Genomic DNA, 14,298 nt, shown 5'->3' with positions numbered 1-14,298 from the left:
GATGGTGAACTAATGTTCATGTGCAAAAATATCACCTGGAGAGCAAGGAATACACATGACAGGCTAAGAGCGATAGCAAATGAGCAGGGAGTTGACATTGATAAAGTGAAAGCTTTACAAAGAACTTACAGGATGGATTTTACAGAGAAGGATATTGAGAATTTGAATGCTACTGGTAGAACAGGACAGATTAAGGAAATGGTAGCATTATTGCGAAGATGGGGTGATGTAGAAAAGTGGAAGGATAGGTGGTACAAGAAAAGAGATGAGGCTGAAGATAGAACAACTTATTCAGCATTTCCAGTGAGAGAAAAGGAGAAACCAGTGGATAATTATCCTATGAGAGAAATACCTGGAGGAGGATATGTACATGTTCCATGGACCAGACAGGATATTTTATCATTCACGAATGATTTCACTCGATTGAGAGAAAAGCCCGTCGAGTGGTATAGGCAGGTAGATAGGTTTGTGAAATTGTCAAAAGTGCTGTGGGTTGACCTGAATAGTCTGTTTGATATAATTGTTCCAGCAGACTTGTGGACTGAGTGTAAAATAGTTGTGAGTTGGCCTACTGAGGAATATCCAAGAGACCCAAGAACAGGGGCACCAGATCCAGAGGTAATGAGAAAGTATGATCAGGTGATGGTATACCTGAAGAGTAAAGTTCCTGCAAAAGAGACAGACTGGGTAAAGATAGATCGAACACAACAGGAAGCGAAAGAATCAGTTCATGCTTTTTACGAGAGGCTGATACTGGCATTTAAACAATTCAGTGGAGATGAACACCTGGGTGACAAAGATTTGAGTCATTTTGTATACAGATTTGTATATGGCCTTAGACCTGAAATTGGTGAGAGAATTCGTGAGCACACAGTGGATTGGCAGAGTAAGAAAGTAGATGAGATCCTGAGACATGCAAAATACTTCAGTGATGAAATTGAAGCAAAACAAAGAAAGCTGAAAGAGAAAGCAATGTGGGCACAAGTGAAAGTTGCGGAAAGACAGGAAGCACAGTTAGTGGAACAAGCGAATAATCCAGGAAATAATGCAGGGAATAGACCTAGATATGCAGGGAAAGGAAAGGGAAGTCTTGAGGAAGCGAAAAAAAAGTTTCCTTGTCACAACTGTGGCCAATTGGGGCATTGGAGATCGGAATGTCCTAATCCACCATTAGTAAGTAATGAAAATAAACCCTTAAATCAACAGGTGCAGAACGAAGGAAATAATCAACAGCAGCAACAACAGAAAGTTGTGAGACAGCAGAGTCAAGAGCCAAAACCGCCCTTGCCGCAGAATAGAGGGTTACAAAAGTATAATCAGGATTCAGGATTCTACAATGATGAGCAGGTAAACAAACCAAGACGTTCTAACAAAGTACAACAGTACTTGTTAAAGAGTGAAGGGAGTGAGTCTGAGGGTGATTATTGACGGTGCCGAGGAGAGGAAGAAGAGTGCATACTTGGTGCAACTCTAGAAATAGACCAGGCAGGACCATTTGTGGATGGGAAAATAAATGAGGAGAGTGTTACTTTTTTGGTAGACACAGGGGCGACAAGATCAACTGTCAGGTCAACAGATGTTAGAAATCTTCCTCTTTCGGATGAAGCAATCCAAGTAGTTGGTGTAGCCAATACGCAAATCAGAACACGTCTTACTGAACCTGTAAGAGTACAGATAGGGAAATTTTCAGACATGTCTGTGACACGAGTCCAGTGAACTTATTGGGTAGGGACTTGTTATGCAAAATGAACTGTACAATTTTTTGTACACCGGATGGAATAGCCTTTGAGACACCAGATGAAGATGTTTTGTACCGAGTGACTCTAGAGAATAGAGAAAGTGAGTTAATTGGTGCATTTGCTGTGTTTAATCCGGAGGATTTGCCTCGAGAGCTGAGAGACACAGTGAAAAGGACAGTTTGGGATTTTACTGGAGAGGATGTGGGATTGATGAATAATGTAGATCCAGTGAAAATTGCAGTGAAAGAGGGAATCACATATCCTAACATTCCTCAGTACAAAATGACACCAGAAATAATTGAAGGGATAACTCCTATAATTGAGAAAATGATTCAGCAAGGAGTCCTGAGAGAACTACTGAGTAGTCCGTGTAATTCACCGATAATGGGACTAAAAAAGCCCAATGGGAAATTTAGGATCGTACAGGATTTGAGAAAAGTTAATCAAATTGTGGTGGCATGTTGTCCTATTGTGCCAAATCCATCAGTGATCCTGTATCAAATTCCACATGATGCTGAGTGGTATACAGTGATTGATTTGTGTCATGCGTTCTTTTCAATTCCATTGCATCATGATAGCCAACCGATTTTTGCATTTAGGTTTGGCCAGCGTATCTTAGCATGGTGTCGTATCCCACAGGGGTATACGGAGAGTCCTTCGATATTCAATCAGTTATTGAAGAAATCGTTGGAAAGTTTGATCATGCCCGAGAGTTCAGTGCTAGTGCAGTATATTGATGACCTACTGGTGGCATCAAAGACACGTGAAGCTTGTGAAGTAGATACCATAGCTTTACTGAATCATCTGGCAGATGGAGGGTTAAAGGTATCTCCAGCCAAATTGCAATTTTGCAAGAAAGAGGTGCATTATCTTGGACACAATATTGAAAAGGGTCTGAGAAAAGTGACTGATGACAGGATCAGAATAATCAGAGAACTGAAAGCTCCAAAAACCCAGAGAGAAGTGAGAATGTTCCTGGGTATGGTGGGTTATTGTCGTCAGTGGATAATTAATTTTTCCTTGATAGCAAAGCCACTGATTAAACTGACAAAAAGTGAGATGACAGATCCATTGGATCTAGATGCAGAACAAATGGCAGCATTTGAAGAGCTCAAAAATAAAATGTGTGAGGCTCCAGCCTTGGGTATGCCTGACTATGAGAAAGAATTTGAGTTGTACTGCAGTGAGAGGAATGGATGTGCACTTTCAGTGTTAATTCAGAAACATGGATTACTGAGAAGGCCTATTGCGTACTTCTCATCGACACTTGACCCTGTAGCTGTGGGTTTACCAGGTTGTCTGAAATCTGTGGCAGCAACATGCAGAAGCCTGGAGCAGAGTGAGGGAATCATAATGGGATATCCTGTAAGGGTATTCGTACCTCACAATGTGGCAATTCTTTTGACAAGAAGCAGAACTCAGTACATGTCACATAGTCGGTTGACTAAATATGAAAAAGTGATTCTAGGAGCATCAAATGTGACTCTCGAGAGATGTGTAAATGTGAATCCAGCGACACTTTTGCCAGATATTGAAAATGTGGGTGTGAAGATGGAAGATGATCATGATTGTTTGGATGTGCTTGATTACTGTACAAAACCAAGACCAGACATAAGGGATCTACCCTAGAATGAGAGTGATCATGTGTTGTTTGTGGATGGATCATGCCTGAGAAATGATAATAGTGTGCTATGTGCAGCATATGCGGTATGTAAAGTTTCAGAGGTCATGGAAGCATCACAATTGAAAGGAGTGAAATCTGCGCAAGTTGCTGAATTGGTGGCATTGACAAAAGCTTGCGAAATTGGGAAAGATTTGAGGACAACTGTAATGACTGATAGTCAGTATGGATTTGGAGTGGTGCATGATTTTGGCCAGCTTTGGCTACAAAGAGGTTTCTTGACATCGAGTGGAACTCCGATAAAGAATGCTGAAATGATTGGTAAATTGCTTGAGGCGATACAGCTGCCTAAGGAGTTAGCAGTTGTAAAATGTGCTGCCCATGGACAAGGGGAGGATTTTATAACGGTCGGAAACCGTTATGCCAACGATGTTGCGCAATACTGTGCCAAGACAAATCAGTCCATCAATCGGGACAGAGAGGGGGAAATGTCTTTACTCTCTGTGATGTTTACTAATGTTTTAGAGACATGGGATGAAGTGAAACAGTTGCAAGATGAGGCAGGAGAGGAAGAGAAAAAAGATTGGATTAAGGCAGGATGTGCTCCAAGAGAAACAGACCATGTTTGGGTCTACAGAGATGGCAGACCAGTAATGCCCAACTCCATCTTGTCGTCAATGGCAAGGATGTATCATGGCCAGGGACATTTGGGGAGGGATGCGATGGTTAGGTCGTTCAAGCAGACCTGGTACAATGCAAAGTTCAGGACAATTGCAGAAAGCATCTGTCAGAGGTGTTTAGTTTGTCAGCAATTTAACACTGGAAAAAAGACAGTGGTGAGTCTGGGGACAATAGGCAGAGAAGGAGGTCCTTTTACAAGAATGCAGATTGATTTCATTGAAATGCCCCAAGTAAACAGACTGAGGTATGTTCTAGTGGTAGTCTGTTTGTTTTCAAGGTGGGTGGAAGCTTACCCGACTAGAAGAAATGATGGATTAACAGTGGCAAAGTTACTGTTAAGGGAGTTGATTCCTAGGTACGGGTTTCCAGTGACAGTTGAGTCTGATAGAGGTGGACACTTTCAAAATGAGCTTATGAGTTTGATTTGTGAAGTATTGAAAATACAGCAGAAGCTACATTGTGCATACCGACCAGAGGCTTCTGGTGTGGTTGAGCAGATTAATGGCACAATCAAGAATAGGATTGGAAAAATGTGCTTAGCCACTGGTATGAAATGGCCAGACGTTTTACCTCTAGTTCTGATGACTATGAGATCTACTCCAGATAGAACTACTGGTTTGAGTCCGCACGAAATAATCATGGGTCGTACAATGCGCCATGCATTCGTGCCTGTCAATAAGTTGGTGACAATAACTGATGACATGATTTTGGATTACTGTAAAGGCCTGGCTGACGCAGTTCATTCTGTGTTTCACCAGGTTGGAGAAGAAGCTACCACACTTGAGAAGAAGCAAGCCCATGATCTGAGTCCAGGAGACTGGGTGAGGATAAAAGTTCACAGAAGAAGAAATTGCTTGATTCCAAGGTGGGGAAGGCCAAGACAAGTTATTCTGACTACGACGACTGCAGTAAAGTGTGCTGGAGTGAAGCACTGGGTACATGCAAGTCATACTCTGAGAGTTCCAAACCCAAAAGAAGGGACTGGTAAGGAGTATTTTGAAGAGTCAGATTCCAGTGATGATGAAGATACAGAATCAGTGGGGAAAGAAGTAGGAAAAGCTTCGAATGAACCACTGCGAGTATCAGAGAAGAGATCAGATTCTGTAAGAGAGCCTGAAGTTTCAAACAGCAGTGAAGGAAAAAGAAAGGAAAAAAGAAATCACACAGAGACTACTCCTGAATCAGAAGAGGAGGAGATTGAAGAACCACTTGAGATTATACTTGAAGAAGTAGGGTCAGAAGAAGATAGAGAGGGACAGATTGCGGAAGACCCCCGAGGAGGTGTAGGGAATATTCTTGATGAGCCAGGTGAAGGGACAAGTAGACAGCAAGAAGATTGCGTGTCGGAGACCCGAGGAGGGACAAAAGTAGGGAAATCTCAAACAGTGGTGAAAAAATCTGTGGAAAAGAAGAAAGCTGCTGGAAAACGGAAACAAGAGGCACTTGAAACAGATGATGAGAATGAACAAACAGAGGGTCGAGTTCTGAGAAAGAGAACTTGGATTGGAGAAAGAAGTAATAAAGAAATAAAGCCGAAAAAGGTGTTAAGAGGAGATCGTTGGCCTAACAACAGAGTTAAGAGGCTGAGATACAAAATAATAAGAGCAAGTACATCGAAAGCTGAACAAGTGAATGAAGTTTCGAGTCAAAGTTCAAAAGCTGAAGGAGAAGAATCAAAGGAATCAAAAGAACCAGTAGAAATAAAAAGAGTAAGAAGACCCAACCAAAAGTACAGATCACCGGAATGGTCTTATGTGGCACTGTCTGAAGGAGGAAAAGAAGAAACAGTGACTCGAGATAATCCGGAAGAGATCTTGAGAGAAGTGGTTGAGGAAGATACTGGTGAAATTCTGAAAGTACTCTTGACTGACATTGGAGAAGAGTCGAGTACTGAGGATTTTGATGTCGGAGATCTAATACAATTTGATGTTGAAGAAATTGAAGTGAAGAATGACAAGTATCCAAACTGGATAAAGGAAGGATTCACTTGGATTAAGTGAACGAAAAGATCATTTGGAAAAACTGAAAGCTGAAGAATTTGCTGAAGAATTGAAAAGTTTCAACAGTAGTGGAGTAGTAGAGGCTAAACTAAAGTAGTAAAATGGTTGATATAGAAGATAATAGAAATAGATGTGCCTTCTTTAAGAGGTGGTGTAGGATGTGCTGCTGCTGTACTGGATTATTAATGCTTCTATGGGGTGTCTTAGTTTTATTAGTTACTTTTAAAGTAGAGTTTGAGATGCATACAGAAAATGTGACAAATGTAGAGAAGAATTCGCAAAAGATAGTTCCAATTAGAATTAGTAATACTTACATACACAAAGATAGGTCAATTAATAACTTTTCTAGTAATGTTTTTTCAAAATTGTTATATGAATATGTGAAAACAATGGAAGTAAGGGATTGCTACGTCTGTATGCAATTACCTGCATCCGTTTCAGAGGGTGTTACTTATCATCATTTACCAGCCACATATGGTATTTCCTGTAGTATTTTAAGTAGTGTTTTTTATTTGTTAGGGAAAGTAGATTATAAGATGTCTAACAGAGATAGTATTTTTGGGCACTTGCCAATGAACAAAGAGCTGAATCCAGCTAAAGAAGCTAACACTTTTGGTGAGATTTTTATTGAAGAAAAAGGATTAACATTAGATTACATTTTTTAGAATAATTTAACTTGCAGTTTGAAAGGAGAGGAGAAAGCTTTTCTGGATATGGTAGAGGAAAGGAGATTGAACATGCATGAGAAAGCGGGAAAATATAAAGTGAGTGAGACAATTTGGGACATTGAGATGGGAAAAGAGTTGAAGAATGGGGCTAGTCCAACTTTAGCTTTAGATGCACCACAGAAGGGTAAACTTTGTATTACAAGAAGGAAATCCCAATATGATACATATTTTGTTGGGACTAGTGAGTGCCATGATACATACTTCATTGCAACAGGTTGGGGTTTCAGAGGTGGAGAAGATACAATTTTTCCAGGAGTGTACTATGTTTGTGGGAACAAGGCTTATTACAAGTTGCCTGACCATTGGTATGGCACGTGTTATGTGGGCCTGGTTTTTCCAAAGATTTTTCATATAGATAAAATAACAGATGTAGAACATATTAATTTACTAATGCGTTTTAAGAGAGAAACTTGGTCTGAAATAGTGGGTGACATTTTTGGGGTTTTGATTCCAGCAGTGGGAATTTCTTTGAATGCTTATGGAATTCGGAAACTGTCCACAGTGGTTGATCGCTTATCGACAAATACCGCTGGAGGGTTTCTTTTGGTGAATACGGAATTAAGTGCCGTACGTGCCATGTCTATGCAAAATCGACTTGCCCTTGATATTCTATTGGCCAAGGAGGGTGGAGTCTGTGGAATGCTGAAAGTTCAACATTGTTGCACTTACATTCCAGACGAAAGCAAAGACCTGAAGGTCTATATCAAAAATATTACTGATTTGCATGAAGAATTAGTACCACTTGAAGCTGAGAGTTTATGGACTAAAATAGCTAATAAAATGATAGCTGTTAAGGATTTTATTGCAAAAATAGGTAGTACTATTATAGGTAGAATATTATTTCCTTTAACTTGTATAATTGTTGCTTTATTGATAATAAGATTGGTGTGTGTGTGTTATAAAAACAGGGGAGGGAGGAAGAAATTGAATAAAGAAAAGAAAAACAAGAGGTTGAAAAGAGAACCGCAAGAAATTGAATTAGAAGAATTGAGGGATAGTGTTTACTTAGAGAGAAAAAGGGATGATGAAAGAGTGACTGGTGTGTAATGTTGTGTAAGGGGAAAAGACATTTCCGATTTCTCCTAAAATGGGACTAAATTTTCACAAATTTTTTTTTGGGTTTATTTGGTGATAAAATCACCAAAGGGGGGATTGCTGGAGCAGAGTTTTCAGTTTGAAAATTTAGTGGCTTTTGAAGCTCTGGCATGTCTATTCGTTGTACTAATTTATTAATAATTTATAATTAATTATTTGTCTTGTGCAAGTGTGTTTATATTAATCAATCCGTTTGTCCTAACAAGAGAGAGTTACACGTGGGTGCGCATAAATGTGCTGTTTAAAAATAACGTGCGTGTTTTCATGTTTAAACGTTGCTATGTGCTGTTTATTTTTGAGCACAAAATGCTTTCCGAATTAATGCTTTTCTATGTTGCAAGTGCTAGATAGATGCATACACATAAGGGTATTAGTGGGGTTAACACTGTTTAATCGCTATGCTGTGGTAACGTTGTTTTTGTCTCTTTTAATTAAGATGGTCTATTGAGGCCTATGATGGCCTAGAAAAGATGGCCGATTTGTAAGCCTGGCTGTGATTTATAATATGAAAACTGTGACGAGGGAGACCCCTGCTGGAAATGGTCCTGAAGCTAACTGACCATGGTCCTTGCTTGATTGTTTGAAAACTTTCCATGAGGACAGCAGCAGTTTTGGGAGATCTCCAAGTGAAATGAAAAGGTCCTTGGCAGCCTTGGGAAACAAAGGAGCCTTAGAGAAAAACTCTGAACTGTGGCTCGATTGCCGAGGAGAAGTAGAACTAATAAGATACATGTTTTATTTCTTGGTTCCTGTTCCGTAGTCTTTATTATGTGAACTTTTCCTGAGCGGAGATTTTCAAATGTAGCGATGTTACATCCTTTCCTTCTCGCTCTGCTCAGCAGGTCCGGCGGACATTACAGCTTTTTCTATGTTTTCAATGTATCTTTCCATTGTTTAAGACACTATAAGTAATGTTAGCCTAGAGAGGGTTTTTTGCCACTTGCCATTTTGCCTTTGCCGCGTACCGAATCTGCGTTGCTGAGGATTGATGCTGAAGGGACTTCGTCTTGAGAGACATTTACCGAGAGACTTGTCCTGACCCGTTCTGACATTTAGCTAGAATAGGTAACTATGAGAAATGATTTACTCTGATTGATTTCCTTTGACTAATTTTAGATAAAGCAATATAATTTTAAACATGGTGTTGGATATTCTTTCTTGTCAATTATTGGGTTTACATTTTTGATCATTGCTGTATATGTTGTATAGATTATGTATAAGGACAGTCACAAGAACCAGGTCTTATCGACCTCGATATAGATGCAGGGTGATTAGGAGTTTTCCTTCCACAGGTTTATTGTTGGTAGGGTATTTGAACGTATGTTAGTGTAGTGAAATGGGCCCTAGCGTATGATGTATGCATGTGCGTGTAACTGTGAGATTACTCTATCTGTGGTAGTGGGAATATTATACACACCCTGATCTCTATCACAGACAGTCACTTGGGGGGGGGAGGTGTGTCCTGCCTTTCCAGGGTGGGTCAGGGCTGGGCTGAATAGACCAGGGCTGCATTCAGAGTAGTGGGAGGAGATTTCTTTCACACCTAAATGGGCCTGGTCTGCCTTGGACAATGCTGTTTCCACCTCCTGCTAGAAAGCTGCACCAGAGAGGACAGAACTGGTTTTGGCTGGGCAAACAGCTTCTCTGCACCCAGAGAACAAAGGAATTTGTGCTATAAAAAAAGTGGGGCCCAGACCCCAGACTTTTACATCATTTCTGGAATTCAAGAGGGACCTTTGCCAGGGAGAAGAGATGGAAAAACTCAGGAGAAGTACTGCCTCTTTGCTGTGTGCTGTCTGGGTTTGGCCTGCAGTGGCTGTTTCTGCCAAGGAAAGGACAAGGACTTTGCTGTGTTCTGTGTCTCCTGCTTGAGAAAGATCTCCAAGGGCTTAAAGTAGAGCTTGCCTCCTGTTTTTGAAGTCTCAGGGATACAAAGACTTCACCCCCTGAACTCCCTTGCTGGGAGTTCTGACCTGCCAAGAGGTGCCTGCTGCTGTTCTGAGCCTTCGGAGGTTGTTCCTGTTGTTGGGAGCTGGAAAAGTAATGCAACGAAGCGAAGCGTGACGCATCCGTCCCTGTTTCCGACGCATCACCGAAGAAACTGACGCAGCGCATGCCCGCGGCTCAAGAAATCGCACCATGCCACATCGCGTGCACCGATCTCCGAAGTCCAAGATCACTGCACCAATTCCAATGCAGGCCCTGCTGGACAGCTGCAAGATCAACGCATCGTGGGACCGCAGCTGAAGAAACCAATGCAGCGTTGTTGCCGCCGCTGCATCGAGAACCAACGCATCCCCGATCCTCACGCATTGCACAAGGGTGACAAGTCGATATCAACGCTGGGGCCGCAGTAAGAAACTTACGCATCACCTCCCCATACAGTAAGAAACTGACACATCACCTCCCCACACAGTGAGGAACCGACGCATCACCTACCCTACAAGGCAGTTAGGAACCAACGCAATACCTCCCCTGGAGTAAGGAACTGACGCACCAACTTCCCTGCGAATAAGGAAACGATGCATCACCTTCCCTGCGATTGTTTTTGTTTATGATTTTGACACATCCAAGGTACTTTGTATTGAAAGTATTGCATCTATAATTTGCTATGGACAGAACTGTTTTAATCTTCTAAGAAGTTTATTTTGATTACTGTGTTGTGGATTTTTGTCGTTTTGGTCTTGTTTGGTTTAGATAAAGAATTGCTTTTCTCTAAACCGGTGTGGGGTCCATTTGTAGTGTTTTCACTGTGTTACTGTATGCATGCACAAATGCTTTACACACTGCCTCTGAGATAAGCCTGTCTGCTCGTGCCAAGCTACCAAGGAGGTGAGCAGGGGTTATTTTAGAAGTGTATCCCCCTACCCTGACTAGGAAGAAGGGTCCCTAGTTGGACAAAGGTGCAAATAGTTGCCAGCTAGAGATCCCCACTTCTAACAATTTGCTTGTGTACAGTGTTAGTGTTTTTCCTTAGTGAAACTGCTCAAATCTTGGGCATACTGCAATGTTTTCCAAAGCATATATATAATCTTTATATTCTGGCGCAATTGCATCCAACATGGAATGATTAACTTCAATGTTTGCAGTTCTGCTTTTGCAGTTTTTGCTTTAGCTGTTTTTTTAGGTCTCGCCTGAGCCAGTGCATGCGCTGCTCTCGCGAGACATTTAGTAAGTGGGCTTTAAAAAGTCCGACCACATGCTTTTGCTTGTGGCCTAAATTGCGGTTACGCGCACAGCCGCCGTCTGGCTTTCCTATCTCTTCCTCATTAAGTGCATCGCTTGCGGGCACACGTAAAGCGCGTGCACCAAGTCAGCATTAGTTATTCACTCCTGCATGGCGTGTGCTTTAAAATATTATCAATAGCTATTTATATGGCTCGCGGGCACCTTTACAGCTGGCGCACTAAATCAGCATTTACTTATTGTTACATGGTTGGTTTTAAAAACACTCCTGGTGTTCCTGCAGCAAGGTCGCATAACCATTATTTAAAGTTTGTTGTTGAAACATGCAGACAGTGCGGCTTGTTTACACTTAGATTACAATGCTAACTGCTCGCCGGCACCCTTACAGCACGCGCACCAAATTAGCATTTAGTTATTCACTCCCGCACGGCTTTTATTTTGCATGTGCTTTAAAATATTATAATGAATTATTTATAATAATCCGTGCAGCACCTCGTGGTTTCCCCGCTGCTCCACTTATCTGGCATGCTGCAGGTCAGTCTCACTTAGCTCGCAGTTCAATGTTTTTACAATTGTAGGGTTTTTTAATCCGTGCGGCACCTCGTGGTTTCCCCGCTGCTTCACTTATCTGGCATGCTGCAGGTCAGTCTCACTTAGCTCGCGCTTCAATGTTTTTACAATTGTAGGCTTTTTTAATCCCTGCGGCACCTCGCGGTTACCCGTTGCTTCATTTATCTGGTGCTCACCCTCTTGCTTCTAAGGGTTTAGCCGCTGGCCACATGCCAGAGGACCCCAAACGCACCCGCAAGGATGGCGCCATGCTCAGCCGCATCAGCAGTCATGCTTTAAAAGAAAATAAAGTGTGTGCACGTTTCAAATACATACCAATAAAAAGTGTGCATGTTTAAAATACATACCGCAACTAAGTAGTGCAACTACGTTTTTCTTTTAGTTGCTCTGCTTCGTTGTGGTATGTATTTAAAACGCGCACACTTTTGTAGCATTATGTATTTCAAACGTGCATACACTTTTTAATTTCTTTTGATGCACTTCACTGTTAATTTGGTGCTCGCAGGGCACACTCAAGGGTTTAGTGAATGGACTGTGTGATGCCACACATCAATCAATACCCCCGTTGTTCACCTGCCACTACAAATGTATGCCCACCCACATCCCAAATTCACGCTATATATGCCCTGCCCCCTCGTTAAAATGGTGAATAGTTACTGCTGCTGCTTCCAGACGGTCACCAGCTCGTACCCTGTATTGGTGTTCAGGGAGGGTCTCTGGTACTGTCTGCCTCTGTAGGGGCATGCAGTGTGTGTCTGACTTTCCACTGAAGCTTAAGAGTGTATGTAGATAAATGTCGTGCACAGCGCCTGCATGCCTCTGTGCACAATAGAAAACACAGGCTGAAAACACTGGCCTCTACATCAATGGCTGTTTGTATCTCCTGTATCTATGCTGTGTTTTCAGCACTTATATGATGGTTAAATAGAGTAATGAAAAGGTAATTAAGGCACTGCTCCTATCACAAATCAAGTAAAGCAGTTGGCCATTAGATACTGTAGTTTGGACTTTGACCCTATTGCTGGTAATGTTCATACTCTCAGTAACCCACTGATTGCACTCCTTCATTTAAATTGTGACAAAATGGCAATCCCTTCCAGAGCTGAATTAACATTAGTGGTTGTCCTTTGCAATTGCTAACAATAAAACGTGAATATTGATCTCCACCATTTTCGTGAACCGTTCTTGGTGGCCCAGTTTCAGATGTCCTCCTCGACAGATGGACAACATGGCTGCACACTCCTGCTCTGTGAGAGTTATTAATTAATATGACCATCCTAGAAGTGCTTCCCCTACGCGCCATTAATTGTGTCGCTTCTACTGTCAGAAGACTAGGGAGCATGGTTGGCTGAGAGGGAGACAATGGTTATGTCTGTGCATGGAATGAGCCCCCCTAACATAGTCGTGAACTATACCAACAAGAATTTACAATGCAATAGGTCTCGCACTGACATTATTTTGAGATATTGAGATTGTAAATGACATTGTTTTTTTCTTTTTTTTCTTTTGTAAAACATCAATAAAAGGCATTGTAATTTAAAATGCCAATAGAAAAAAAGTTTAGTTTAAGCTATTGGCATTTTTAATACCAATGCTTTTTATTACTGCGCGGCGGCTCATTATAGACTCCCTTCCACCGCAAACATTGCTATTGTGGTCGCTTAGAGTTTGTGTCTCTTTCTGTTCTGATTATGGATGTGTATATATTTCCGGTTTGTTTTGGGGTTGTCTATTTGTATTTGTTGTGCTTTTTATAGCACTCTACAGTTGCACTCCAGGGTACGCAAGCAAACTATATTCAGTGCCACACCATCACTTTAGCACCCAGGGTAATGTACTGCATGTCTAAATACTTATAAGGTCCTAAAGGCGAGACCTATTGGCTATGCCAATGCTTGTTTGTTGCTGTGTTAGAGCTAAATCTTTTACTTTTGAGATCCGATTTTGCAACTGCTTTAAAAAGTGTTCAGTGTAACCTCTTTGACTACATTTGCGAATCACTTCCTATTCTCTTAAGAAATATAATTCTTGATGGTATATCACTCTATGTATCTTCTCCTGAGGGGAGTGAGAGGTATAAAGGTAGCTATATATACATATGAGACAAAAGGATATAGCCACAAAAAAAATAGAAAATGACCGTGACTTGGTTTGTTCTTTTGTGAAAAGAAGATTAAGTATTTCTTGGAACTGAAACCCTCACCCACAATTTGTGCCATGCATCGTAGGAACCGGTCCACACCCAAGACCGTGCTCAGGCTCGTGAAACAGGATGAATTTTAAAGTTGAAATCAATCAGGATATTTTTCATCTGAAAACTGCTATATCATGGCTACTATGCATAAATAAACCTTCACTATGCGGTAACAAACCATATAGGTTTATAATGTCAGAGGCAAACAAAATCTCATTGTTATGAGTTCTAACTATTGATTCTCTTCAAGGTATTCTATCAATTTTTGGGCATAACTGCTTTTTTCACAATCAGTGATTCATCCAATGATAATGCTAAAATTACTAGAACTTCGTTCTGCTGCAGATCACTGTTTTAAAAAAAATATTTTTGGAATTTATCTTGTTGACATCACTTATTATTACTTTCTTGAAACGATGCAAAAGCTCTGTTTCTCTAGTATGTTGAAAATGTTATGCATGAGTTCATGTCCTCCTGAAGAAGG

This window comes from Triturus cristatus, chromosome 5_1 (genome assembly GCF_964204655.1).
Source record: "Triturus cristatus chromosome 5_1, aTriCri1.1, whole genome shotgun sequence".
Taxonomy (NCBI): Eukaryota; Metazoa; Chordata; class Amphibia; order Caudata; family Salamandridae; genus Triturus; species Triturus cristatus.
The sequence above is the reverse complement of the archived record's forward strand: the minus strand, read 5'-3'. Positions refer to the sequence as shown.